This window comes from Zea mays, chromosome 5 (assembly GCF_902167145.1).
Source record: "Zea mays cultivar B73 chromosome 5, Zm-B73-REFERENCE-NAM-5.0, whole genome shotgun sequence".
NCBI classification, from domain to species: Eukaryota; Viridiplantae; Streptophyta; class Magnoliopsida; order Poales; family Poaceae; genus Zea; species Zea mays.
Window position 1 is genome coordinate 190,397,590 of NC_050100.1, and position 12,544 is coordinate 190,410,133.

Sequence of the window (12,544 nt, forward strand, 5' to 3'; positions counted from 1 at the left end):
TGGGGTCAGAAGAGTGAGCGAACGTTGGGGGATGACCTCTCATGAATTCAGCACGCTTGTCTCTAGGCATCTGAGGCATCTGAGGCTGGGGTGGTGCTTGCTGCTGCTGCTGCTGCTGCTGCTGCTGAATGGCGGCCAAAGTCTGACCGATAGCTTGAACTGCCTGAGTCTGCATCAGAAACATCTGCTCAATCGACATCGGGGGCGGGGGCGGCAGGTGCTGCTGCTGGGGCACCTCATCCTGCGGAGCGGCTCGCTCCTGCTGAGCACGCCTTCCTCCTCTACGCCTGTTCTCTGACATCTGCAGAACGCAACCACACATCAGAACTGATCTGGCAAAGCTTGCAGCATAAGAAAAGAGTATAGAATTCTCCAACAGCACTGAACAGATGAGCATCTTCACTGATCTCCAACACAGACCACACAGCTTCTCAGATAAAGAGGAAAGGAGAATAATGGGTTTCCCAACTATATAACTAACTTTATTGACATAGTATGTAAACCAAAATGCAGGGGATACCCACACTCTGGTGACAATCATTACAAAGATCCAAACCAAACATAGTTCATCATGACAAACATAGATGCACAGGATATAGCAAACTACCCTGTCTAACTAAAACTAACTAAGATCGAGGCTAACGCTAAGACTGAAGCTTCCATGTATATATTTCGTATTAATTACAAGATCCAACTCTAACGATCTATGGTTCTAGGTTGATCTTGGTCTTGCAGGCGGGATTGCCATAAGACTGGTGTCCACGCTGAGGTGAGCGGTACGGGTGCTGAGTCCCAACGGGAGCGGGGGATCCACCGTCCAGAAAACGACGTTCCGCGCGCTCAGCCCGCAGCAGGGCGATCTCAGCACGAGCCCTACTCAGCTCGTCTAATGCATGGTCCAGCTCCGTGTTTAGCACGGCGGCTAGGTTGACTGTGCTGCTCAACCTAGGATTGCCCTCACCGACGGGTGAGACAATCACGCCTCCTGTGCTGCCAGATGAACGGCGGGGGTAATACTTCAGGTCAAGACCGTCAGCTGCCCCACCGAAAACCGAGCAGTAGTGCGAAAGCGCACGCCGTGCAGCATCTTGCATGGCTGCCTCAGCTGAGTCCCGCTCAGAGATAGAATAGTGCTCTGAACAGGCCTCTGCACCCTGGAGACTGTCCTCCGGGCAGCGCACCAAGCAAGTCGCCTCCCAGCGGTCCGGGTAGACCCCGCGACTATGCTGGTAGACCACACAGCGATACTCGACGGACCAAGTATGCCGGTCAAATGTCCGACGTAGCAGGGTGTCGAGCGCATCATGGAAGTGACACCCGCGAGCAGCGTCGCGAGTGATGGGTCGAGCAACCCATCCTTCCGGCTCAGGATTAGCAGAGAAGTCGGTGTCGTGGCTCGAGCTGTCGTCGCCATCTCCGTCGTCTGGGTCTCCTCCAGCAGCTACTCCAGAAGCTGGGGCGCCCAGTGGTGGTGCAGGGGGCGGCTCCAGAGAAAGCACAGGGGAGCAGCTCCTCACAGACTCTATCTCCTGGTGGAGCGAGAGGGAAGAGCTCCGCTGCTCCTGTCGTCGACGTTCCTGCTCCTCACGCAGGCGGTGGTGCAGTCTCTCCAAGTGGCTGGACTGTCCGGCCACGGGACGGCGAAGCGGACGCTCAGCAAGACGGGAAGGTAAGAAGGGGATGACTGACTTTCGTGCAGTGTGTCTAAGTCGAGCCATCTACAAAAGACATCGCAAGCAAAAGGGTGAGAACAGAATTAATATGACCAGCAAGTAATGAATCATAAATAAATGAAGGATTGGAATAAAACATGATTTTTAGCAAGGTATATAATATATAGTAGAACATAGGTTTGGTCAGTAGGACCAACTTTTGAAGGGATATCAAAGTCAAGGAAGAGACAGAGGTCTATAATCCTTAGAACGACCATTCTACTCTAGGTTAGCGGTCCTACAGTCAGCACGGCTCTGATACCACTTATGTCACACCCGGTTTTTAGAAGGCAAACCGAATGCGAACCATGTACGTGCCAGGATCAGTTATTCACGTACACAGCAGTTACATAATATGGACATCATCACACAGTGCTCAAAATAGTATTAAAAGGGGAAATAATAGTCGATTACATCATACGTCTGAGACGTCCATATAGTTCTTACAATAAATCAAAGTGCGGAAAAGAAACGTAGATAACGCGGCCTTCACAGGCAGCCGACTGGGGGTTGCCGCTAACCCACACCTAGAACTCGTCGTAATCTTGGAACTCCTGGAAGTCTCCTTCCACAGCTTCATCTTCGCCTGAGCAGTGGTTGCAATGCTGACAACCTGGGGGGGGGGGTTTGGTGTGTAGAGCAAGGGTGAGTACACATCAACATACTCAGCAAGTATCCTGTTTGGCTGTAGTGGACTAGCTTTATGTGGGGATAAGTCAAGCAGTTGCTTTTAGTTGGTCAGGTTATTACTTACTAGTAGAAAGCCAGGTTTTAACATTAACCCAAGTTATTAGCCCAATGTATCCTTTCCAAACGGAAAGAATACCACTTACCAGCACCATAATCATAACCAGATTCAACAGTCTCATAACCACCTGTACCACAATATCTCTGATCAAGTACCACTAATCATTGGAGCTCCCTTGGCCGCTCATAACCGCGAGCACGGCTGATATATCAGTTTCATAACACTCTGCAGAGGTTGTGCACTTTACCCACAAGCCGTGATTCCCATTCTGCCCGGAGATCATGACTCTCCATTGATCACTACCAAGGTGATCCAGCAGGGCATCACTACGAAGCCTTTACAAAGATTCCCCGGGGCTGTAGCCACCCGTTAGGTTTCCTAAATGCACCGCACTCCTCCCCAAGGGGCGAACCCAAACTTGGCAGAGCGAGCCGCATACACCGAGCCCCATTGACGGCACGACGGCTAAGTGAACTACACCCCGGATCCTCTAATTATTCAGCTAAGGGCACCCCATTCCACCCTCATGGTTGCACTGTTTTCCCGGGCGGTCATCCATAGAACAGGTCCTTACGGAGAGGCACTCGAGAAACCGCTCGAGTCCCCTTGAAAACCACAGGTATAATCATAAAGAAGAGCGGGAAAACAGCGTATCATAGATAATCACATCATGTTCATTGATTAGAGTTGAGCAATAGCATCAGACTAAGTAGTAATAATCCGACCCAAATAGGTAAACAAGGACATGGATAACAAAAGCTAGTCAATCCTTAGGTATAAATGTGTAAAGCGGGAGGTGAATTAAAGAATGAATAGGACATAGATAGGTCAAAGGACACTTGCCTCCACCAAACGACTGCTGCTCAGGGGCTTCTCCTGCGAATTCCTCGGGCTCTTCGACCGGATCGTTCTCTATGCGAGCGCAAACATACATACATACATCCACATATTTAATACAAAAGAACAGTACACCATACAAGATAACAAATAAAGCGAATATGCATCAAGTATGACATTCGATAACGCATTTGTTATGGTTAGAAAGAAACGGGAAAGGTCTCGCAGGGGGGGTTAAATCTTATGCACTAATGACACAATTGGTTTTTAACAAAAGAATTCTGTTACATATACACTAATGGAAACCTAATCACTTTTAGTTGATCAACATTGCACAGGGTAAACAATTAACTACGTGCATCAATAGCATAACGGAATTTTAAATTAAACTTCCTATTTTCCCATAGCATGAACAGTGATTAGCCTACTTAAAATACAGTAATCATGATTACAGAAAGTAAATAAAATAAAATAAAAAAAATAAAAAAAACAGAAGGGGGGGGGGGCGGTTGAACCGGCCCTAGGGCGGTTGAACCGGCCCTAGGCGGGGCGCGGGCGCGGGCGGCTGAACCGGCGGGGCAGGGGGCGGCGCAGGGGGCGGCCGAGCCGGGGGGCGGGGCGGCCGAACCGGCGGGGCAGGGGGCGGCGCAGGGGGCGGCCGAGCCGGGGGGCGGGGCGGCCGAACCGGCGGGCAGGGAGGCGGCCGAACCGGCCATGGGGAAAGGGGAGAGGGGATGGGGGAGGGAGGAGAGGGGGAGGGGGAGCTCACCGGGGAGGGGCGCGACGGCGAGGGGCGGCCGGCGGCAGGGGCGGCCGAGGGCGGCGGTTGGGCAGGGGGCGGCGGCGGCTTAGGGCAGGGGTAGGGGCGGCGGCTTAGGGAGAGGGAGAGAAAATGAGAGAAAATGAGAGGGAGAGGGAGAGGGTTTGGGGAAAAAGGGGAGGTGGGGGGGGCGGTTGGGCCTATTGGGCCCAGGGGGGGGGCGCGCAGGGGCGGCTGGGCCGGCCGGGGTCGGCCCACGGCGCGGGAGAGAGAAAAAAAAAGGAAGAGAGAGAGAAAAGAGAAAGAAAAGAGAAAGAAAACATTTTCGAAATCCGATTCTTCTACATGAATGCATTTGCACTTTCAAAGCAATCAAAGGAAATGCAAGGTTCGGCATGGTGCATCGAGCAACATAAAGCATTTAGGGTTTTTCTTACACGGGAAATCCAAACCGAATCCCGCTAGAACTTTGGAAAAGGTCAAGGTTTAGCGAGGGAAAAAGAAAAGGAAAGGTAACGCCCGAATTTTGGCGAGTAAAGAAAAGAAAAAATTCAACTGCAAAATTCGGGGCGTTACAAGAAGCGTCTCGCCTTGTTCCTTGTTCCTTCTCAACAGCTTAATCAAGAGCGCTGTGTCTTCTTTGTTGAGATAGGTGTAGAAACATCGAATCTCCTCTTCTTCCACATCGTCGGTCTCATTTTCCCTGTCATTAATATCAGTGGAAGCAAAACAGGAAAATGTACCTTGTGATGATGTAGATTCCTCATCCTCATATTCCTCATCATCATCGCTTTTGTCTCCACCATCATTGTTAGCAATAAGACATTTATTACTAGTGGAAGACAAACCTGTTGATGAGGTGGATTCATCATTTGGTGGCCAATTCTTTTCTTCTCCCTTTGAAAGGTTAGCATCACAAGCAATATAGAGAGTAGGAGCAGTACAATTTGCCACAAAATATTTTACTTTAATTCTATTCCATAAATCATGAGCATCAACAAATAAATCACTATCACTACTCATGATGGCAAAATAGGCACCTCTAGAAAGAGAATCAACTAAGATGTTGCAAGCATGGTGATTTAGAGATAGACATCTTAGTTCATCATTAGAAGGATTTTTACTAACATTAGAGGGAAAAATACTTCTACTAAAGACCTATCTCAAATCAGGATCAACACTCATGAAAGCATTATAAATAGAGACAGACCAAGACTTGTAATTAGAACCATCGCCTAAAAGAAGTTCTACAGTTACCTCTTGTGACGACATCGTCATCTCCGGACGGCTAAGCCCACACTAGAGAGGCCTAGCTCTGATACCAATTGAAAGTTCCCTTTGACTCGGGAACATGATCTGGATGTCGCCTAGAGGGGGGTGAATAGGCAAATAAAAATTGTCACTTTAAAACTAAAATCTTACTCTACTCGAAGAAGGATCGCAGTGGAGTGAAGAACCCTTCGAGTAGGTTGCCGCGGAATTGAAGTTCCTGTCTTAAGAATATCCTGCACGTCAAGGAAAGCTAATACCACAGGTAAGCAGTGAAGTGCAGATATAAAAGCGAGTAAGACAGAGAGTCAGAATACAATACGGAACAGAGCACACAGACGCAAGGATTTATCCCGAGGTTCGGCCAAGCCTGAAATGCTTGCTTAGTCCTCGTTGGAGTTAGCCACACCTAGGCTTGGAGTCTGTTTCAACTCCTTCCTCCGTTTGCTCAGATCTGTCAGTATGACAGATAGAGCCTTTCACTATGTTGAGTTGGGTTACAACAAAAACCGCGGCTGCTTACAAACTTCTTGACAGCACCCCGGCAGAGTAACACTACGCTCAAGACCTTGCTCTTGCTCTTAGCAGCACTTCTCCTCTCTCTAAAGGCTTATAGCTTTGCCTTCTACACAAACTAGAGAGATACACACAAGAGGGAGAGTGAGAATTGATTCGAGTGATGTCTACACTTGTTGGCTGCTCTTCTGCCCATGATTGAAGCACCTAGAGGTCCCTTTTATAGGCACAAGGGGCCTAGGAGCCGTTGGAAGCAATCCAGGAAGGCAAATCTTGCCTTCTGTCGGGTGGCGCACCGGATGTAACACCCCTGGTGTTACTGTGACTAAAACTTGAGCATGACATCATAAGCATTGGCATTGCATATGTTTGACACACCTAGAGTGCATTTACTAGGTAAAAATTTCAAACAAGTTGTATTGTTATAGCATTTTGCAAATAGAACCCTGGATAGGAAACCTGACCCTAAATAAGGCTCAAAGGGGCAAAACTTAACCCAAATGAAGAAAACCTAAAATCTTTAAGGGAAGGGTCACAAAATGATCCCAAGACTTAAGTGGAATCACACTTAGACCCCAGGGATACCAGAAACCCTAACTGGAACTCTGGAAAACCCTAAATCCAAACCCTAGGGGCATATGTGCAAAATTAGTCCACTTTTGGACTAAAGTGCAAAAACCAAGTTAAATAAGTGTCTTAAGTCATTTGGGTCACTCATATGTGAATTTGCAATCCAAAACTTGAGATTTGGATTTAAGTGCAAAAGAGCCATACTTGACCCTTTTTGGTTAAGTCTGCATTTCAGTGTGATTGACTCAACTGGAAGCCCTTGTAACTTTCAAATTATGGGGTTTTTTCCCTAGGTCACCACATCAAAATTGTAGCCCAATTATAGGAGAACAACTTTGCTTAAGAGTGCAAGCCATGTTATTGAGAAAAATCTGGAGATAATTAAGGTTGAAGTTGGGCTGTCAGGGTGCCAATGTCTGAATTTTCAGACAGACAGTGTGATCACTGAAACTTTAAGCATGAATTCAAGCTTGAATTATTGAGAATTTGATCAAGATTGCTATGACAGAATTGTAGCTGGATTGTCAGGCTATAATTTTGGTATAGAGAGCTAGCTTAGTCACCACACAAAATTGGGAGAAATAGGCGCTCCAAAGTGCTCTGTCAGGTGTTCTGATGAGGTCTCGCCATGGTACAGTACCCCAAACTGAAACAGATCACGGTTCACCCCCCTGCCCGTCGCCGGTGGCCCGTCGCCGTTGATTGCCGCTCGCCGTGATTCGTGCGTCGTGGCCATCGGATAAACAGAGCTCGGTAAAAATCCCCGCCGTCGGTGGGCTGGACGCCACCCCGGCCAGCCGCGGTACTTCTCCCCTTGCTCATCGCCCGGGGATAAGGATTTCACCGCCGTTGTGCCGTCGCCGTTGTCCGCCGCGTGGCTCTCACTTTCCACCGCAGCACCGTAAGCCTTAGCGGCTCTCCGTTGATCGCCGGAGCAACTGCCACGCCACTGGACACGTATTCACCGCGCCAAGGTTCTTCCTCATCTCCGACCGCCCACACTGTCTGCTCAAATTCAGCGCCACCGCCCCGGGGATCTATAAATTGACCCCGCAGTGAGCTTCACAACATCATCGCGCACCCAGCCACCAAATATCGTCCTCAATCGTTCACCTGAGAGCTCGAATTCCTATTTCCCCCAAATCGGTTTGAACACCCCGTAAGAACACTTCACCGCGGCCAGCCTATTCCAGGTGAATTCATACTCCTCTGTTGATTGTTCTAGCATCCCTAGGTCCTCCTTAAGCTTTCCGACCCCTTTAATTGCACTATACCATCACCTATCGCCGGGAACACGACGATCTTGCCGCTCTGCTCACGGCCACCGTGGCCAGAGCACACCCCTTGATTATTAGTGCAATTATGTTGGGGGAAGTACTTCTCTGGGGTAGAATCCGGGGTAAACCGAAGATTAGCGCCGGTCATAGCCCCAATTGGCCGGTCCAGGAGTTCGCCGGACTTCGGCCACACGTGAACGCCGTCGTGGACCTTGGTCTGCGAAGGAATAGAAGTTTAAGGGCCTTAGTGCAAACTGTCAGTGACTCATAAGCATAGTAACAAGGCCGGTTCCTAGTTAGCTAAAACCCTGAGGGCCTTTCTGTAAAGCCACCAACATGGGCGTGGGCGCGCCCTGGTTTCCGGTGTGATTGGGCCGGTTCGGGCCAGAATCAGCCCAATACTGTTCCACATTTTCCTTTTTCTTTTTCTGTCCAGCTTTAGAAATACGTAGAAAATTACAGAAAAATCCTAAAAATATGAGACCAATTTTCCTAGCCTTCTTATTTTCCCTAGAATTTAATAAAAATAGTTTCATGATTTTTAGGTTAAATTAGGAATTTTAAGGTATTTAAAATAGTTCAAGGTAGTGGTTCTGGATTTTTAAAAGATAAATGATAATCCCAAAAATGCTCAAACTTTTTATATGAGTTCCTCATCTTATTTAGAAGCCTTTGGTAGAATTTGGGTTGATTTGGACCTTGTTTGATCACAAAACCCCCACCCCTGCCCTGTGAACTCCTTTACTGACTCCGGAAACCCTCAGTTCTCGGAGTTCCGTGAAGGAAAGTTGTACTCAAGACCTTAGATAATAAGTTTATATCATATTTGCACCCTCATGAGCATCACATGGCATTCATTCTTATACATATGTATGGTTATGATTAGAACACGAGGAAGAAGTGGAAGCCACTGAAGAGCAAGTACCACCACCTTTGGACACTCAGGCTAAGAATTGTTTCTACTTCGATATTTGTGGATCTGAGCCTGACTCACCCATAAACAAAGGCAAGCCCCGGTGCATTTTCCACCTTCCTTGATGTTTTAAAATCTTTCTCACTTGATTGGTGCATTAGGTGATGGGAGTTAATTGCTAAAACAATTCCTGCATTACTTTCCTTGAATTTGATTACCTTCCTTGATCACCTGTTTTACAAAGGATTTTTAATGCTTAGCCATGCTTTAGTAAAAGAAAATGTTTATTTTTACAAAAGTTGATATGGCAAAAGTGGGTGGAATGTTTTCAAAAATAAAACCTGATGGTGGATCCATCACGGCCGTGATGGGTTCAACATCGGAAAAGATGTACCTCTGCCAGGTACCAAGCTTTGGGTTGAAATGATTAAGCTGAGACCGGGAGGGTGACTTGCACGAGAAAGGAGTCTCGGTGTAGTGTCTCCGTCTGAGTCGATTAAGGGCCGTCTCAATGTAAGCCTGCTGACCGAGGACCCTTTAACTGGTCACATGCCTCGTCATGGGTAAGCTTTGCCTCGGGTGGACTAAGGCCAGAATAAGATAACACGAAATGGGCGTGGAGCGGTGGCGAGAGTAGCGTGTACCCCTCCGTGGCAAGAGGCTGGACGGTGGTGTATCTGTGCTCTCGGTTTGCGTGAACCTGATCTGGTCTTAAGAAACTCGGTGGCGGGTTGACATATGCAAGGGTTAAGTGCTACATATGTCGTGTGATCGGAGATCCTCAGCTGAGTATAATCGATTCAGATCACCGTACCTCCGCGGTTATGGAGACTTGGCCACTGACTTACACGTAGCACTCCACTGAAGATCAAGGGTTGATAAGAAATTGGCTAGTACAGGTCAAGTGATTGAACCAGGGTAGAAAGAACCCTAGCTGCAGGTAATTTTACTTAACCTGACAATAAAATTTGATTTTAAGGATCCACTTTAGTAAGCAATTCTGCAAACAGAGTCTTTGACTATTGAAAGGCCTTACCTTGACTCCCATATAACCAGCATACCCTTGAGAGTCTTTTCTTTAGTCGGGTAAGACTTGCTGAGTAATTCCATACTCAGGGTTTATTCTCTCGTTGTTTTTAGGTGAGGAGACAACAAACTTGTGTTGTTTTTGTTCCAAGGTGGTGAAAAACGAGGACAATCAAGAATGAAGCTGCTGGAGGACCGAGTCCTCCTTAAAAACTTTTATGTAAAGAACTTATGGGAGGAGTTTTTGCCTCCCAGGTATTGTAATAATACTTTTCAGCACTCGCTTTACACTCTGGTCTGTATTAAATGACTTACTCTTACTTTTTAAATAAATGTAAGTTTATGTAATCACTTCCGCATTTCCGCATCTCCGATGAACATACTGTCTGTCAGACGGGTGAAACGTTCCTGGAAAGGTAAGAGGAAAGATACCGAACTTGTCAAGTAATTCAGGAACATCTACAGGGTTGTCTGATGTCTCTTGGACAAGGACAACTGTAGGTGGGCCTAATGACTTGGGAGGTTCCGTCACAGCTGGTATCGGAGCGTAGCCCTTCTAGGCAGATATTATGTAGCATCTTCAAAGGATTTTCTTAGACTTAACTAGAAAATTTCTTCTCTTCTTACCTAAGCATCTCTAAAGAGTTTATTTCAAAGACCAGATAGGAAGAGTGCAATGTATAGAAGGTTGAATCAACTAAGGTTGATTCTGTAATTAATCATGCATCATGCTAAGAATTGTACTAATAAATTTCCCCCGTAGAAAATGCCGCCGCGTACAAGGAAAACAGCGCGAAAGTATACTGGGCCTATTGGTGTACCTCGACACCAACTTGCCCCAAGGGAGCAAGATAGCAGTACTGGGAGCAACGATCCAATTGGGGATCTCGAAGCCCGCGTAAATCAACTTCAAACAGAGTTACAACGCAGGACAAATTTATGGGTTGCGGATGGAGACCAAATAAATGAATTAAGAAGTTACATCCGCAGCCTGCAAGATCAACTTGCTGATCGAGATTTGGCGCTTGATTGGGCGGTACAGTCTCGTTCAGTAGCTTGGGCTAAGGAAGCGAGGGCTCGAGCACGAGTCGAAGAACTTAGCACTGCTATTGACAACTTGCAGGCATATTGCAATACTTTACATGAGGAAGTTCATGTACTGTATTCGCAATTACACCCACATGTCCCTGCGGATCCTGTCAGGTCAGAAGCCGGACCCTCGCATGATGCGGGAGAAGCGCTTGGTGGTGAGTTAGACCTTTTTAGGCCCCCTCCTTCTATGAGGCTGGTCGATGAATGGTCTCTCACACCTGACAATGAAGCTGCCAAGAGCAACCAGAAGTAGAAGTAGTAGTGTAGCTTGTAGAAATAGAAGTAGTATGCTGTATAATAGGTTGAACTATTGTATTATGGGTAATGTATCCTGTTGTATAACATCGAGTCTGTATCATTACTTTTGATAGTAATGTAAAATGGAAGGTTTCTCTGGCATATTATATTTATTGCAAATGTTCTTTGCCTCAGATGCCTACCAGGACTCGAGGACAGGATGCAGCAGGAACTTCTGGGGGGAGGGAGGTTACCCCCAAATCCACCCCCGGTTCCTCCCACATTGGCCGAGGCGATTGCTGCCTTGGTGAACGCAACTGCAGACAATACCCGCTTTCTGAGAGAAATGGCGGGCCAACAATTCCAACAGCAGGGTGGAAGGGGTTATCAGCAAGGCCCCCGTGAAACCACATATTTGGATTTCTCTGAAACCTGTCCACCACTATTTGTCAAGGCTGAGGACCCGTTGGAAGCCGATGAATGGATACAGGTTATTGAGCAAAAATTTGGTCTTCTCCGCTGTTCAAAGACACAGAAGCCTTTGTTTGCAGCGCAACAACTGCGCGGCCCTGCCAGCACCTGGTGGGGAAATTTTGTGGCTATTCAACCTGCTAATCATCAAGTAACTTGGGAAGAATTTAAAGTGGCCTTCCGCGAGCACTATATACCCGAAGGTGTTCTGCATATGAAGCAAGAAGAGTTCATGAAGCTAAAACAAGGAGGAGATACTATCAATCAGTATCTCAATAAGTTTAATCACCTGTCACAATACGCAATCGATCAGGTAAACACTGATTTAAAGAAGAAGAATTGCTTTATGAGAGGTCTAAATGATCGATTGCAGAGAAAAATGGCGACCTGCATAGATCTCACGTATGGAAAGGATGTCAGCATAGCCCTATCTGTTGAAGCAAGATATGCAGGTTCCGGGAAGAACAAGGGATTTGGAGGTGAGAAGTCTAATCAGGGCCAGACAAAAAGGCAACGGTTTGTGATCCGGCCTTCTAGCCAAAATCGTTCTTTTTCTCGCCCACCCTCATTCCCTTTCAAGCAGCCAATCATTATTCGTCCCAACAATGTCCCCACTACCCCAAGTTAGCCGGGTGCCCCAGGCACTCGATTCCCTGCTTTGACCAGCTCCTCAACCGGGTGTTTTAATTGTGGCAAGTCTGGACATTTCATCAAGGATTGCCCATATCCCAAGCAGAATCAATCAAATGCTCAGCAAGGATCTGGGAAATCAGCTCAGCCCAAGGGAAATAATGTGGGGAAAAATACAAAGAAGACGGGGCGGATATACTATACTCAAGTGGCCACTACACCAGAAGGTGAACCGGTGATGATGGGTACGTTTCTCGTGGCCAGTCACCCTGCAATTATTCTTTTTGATTCTGGTGCTTCGCATACATTTATTAGCAAGAAGTTTGTGGAGCAACATCACATTTCATGTCATGAATCAAAAGAAGGGTTTAAAATTCATTCACCTGGGGGACACATTTTTACTAGAGAAGTGGCCTATCAAGTGCCAGTAACAATGGCCGGACGGAACTTTCCTGCTAACATGATTGTTCTGAAAGGCCAGGATAT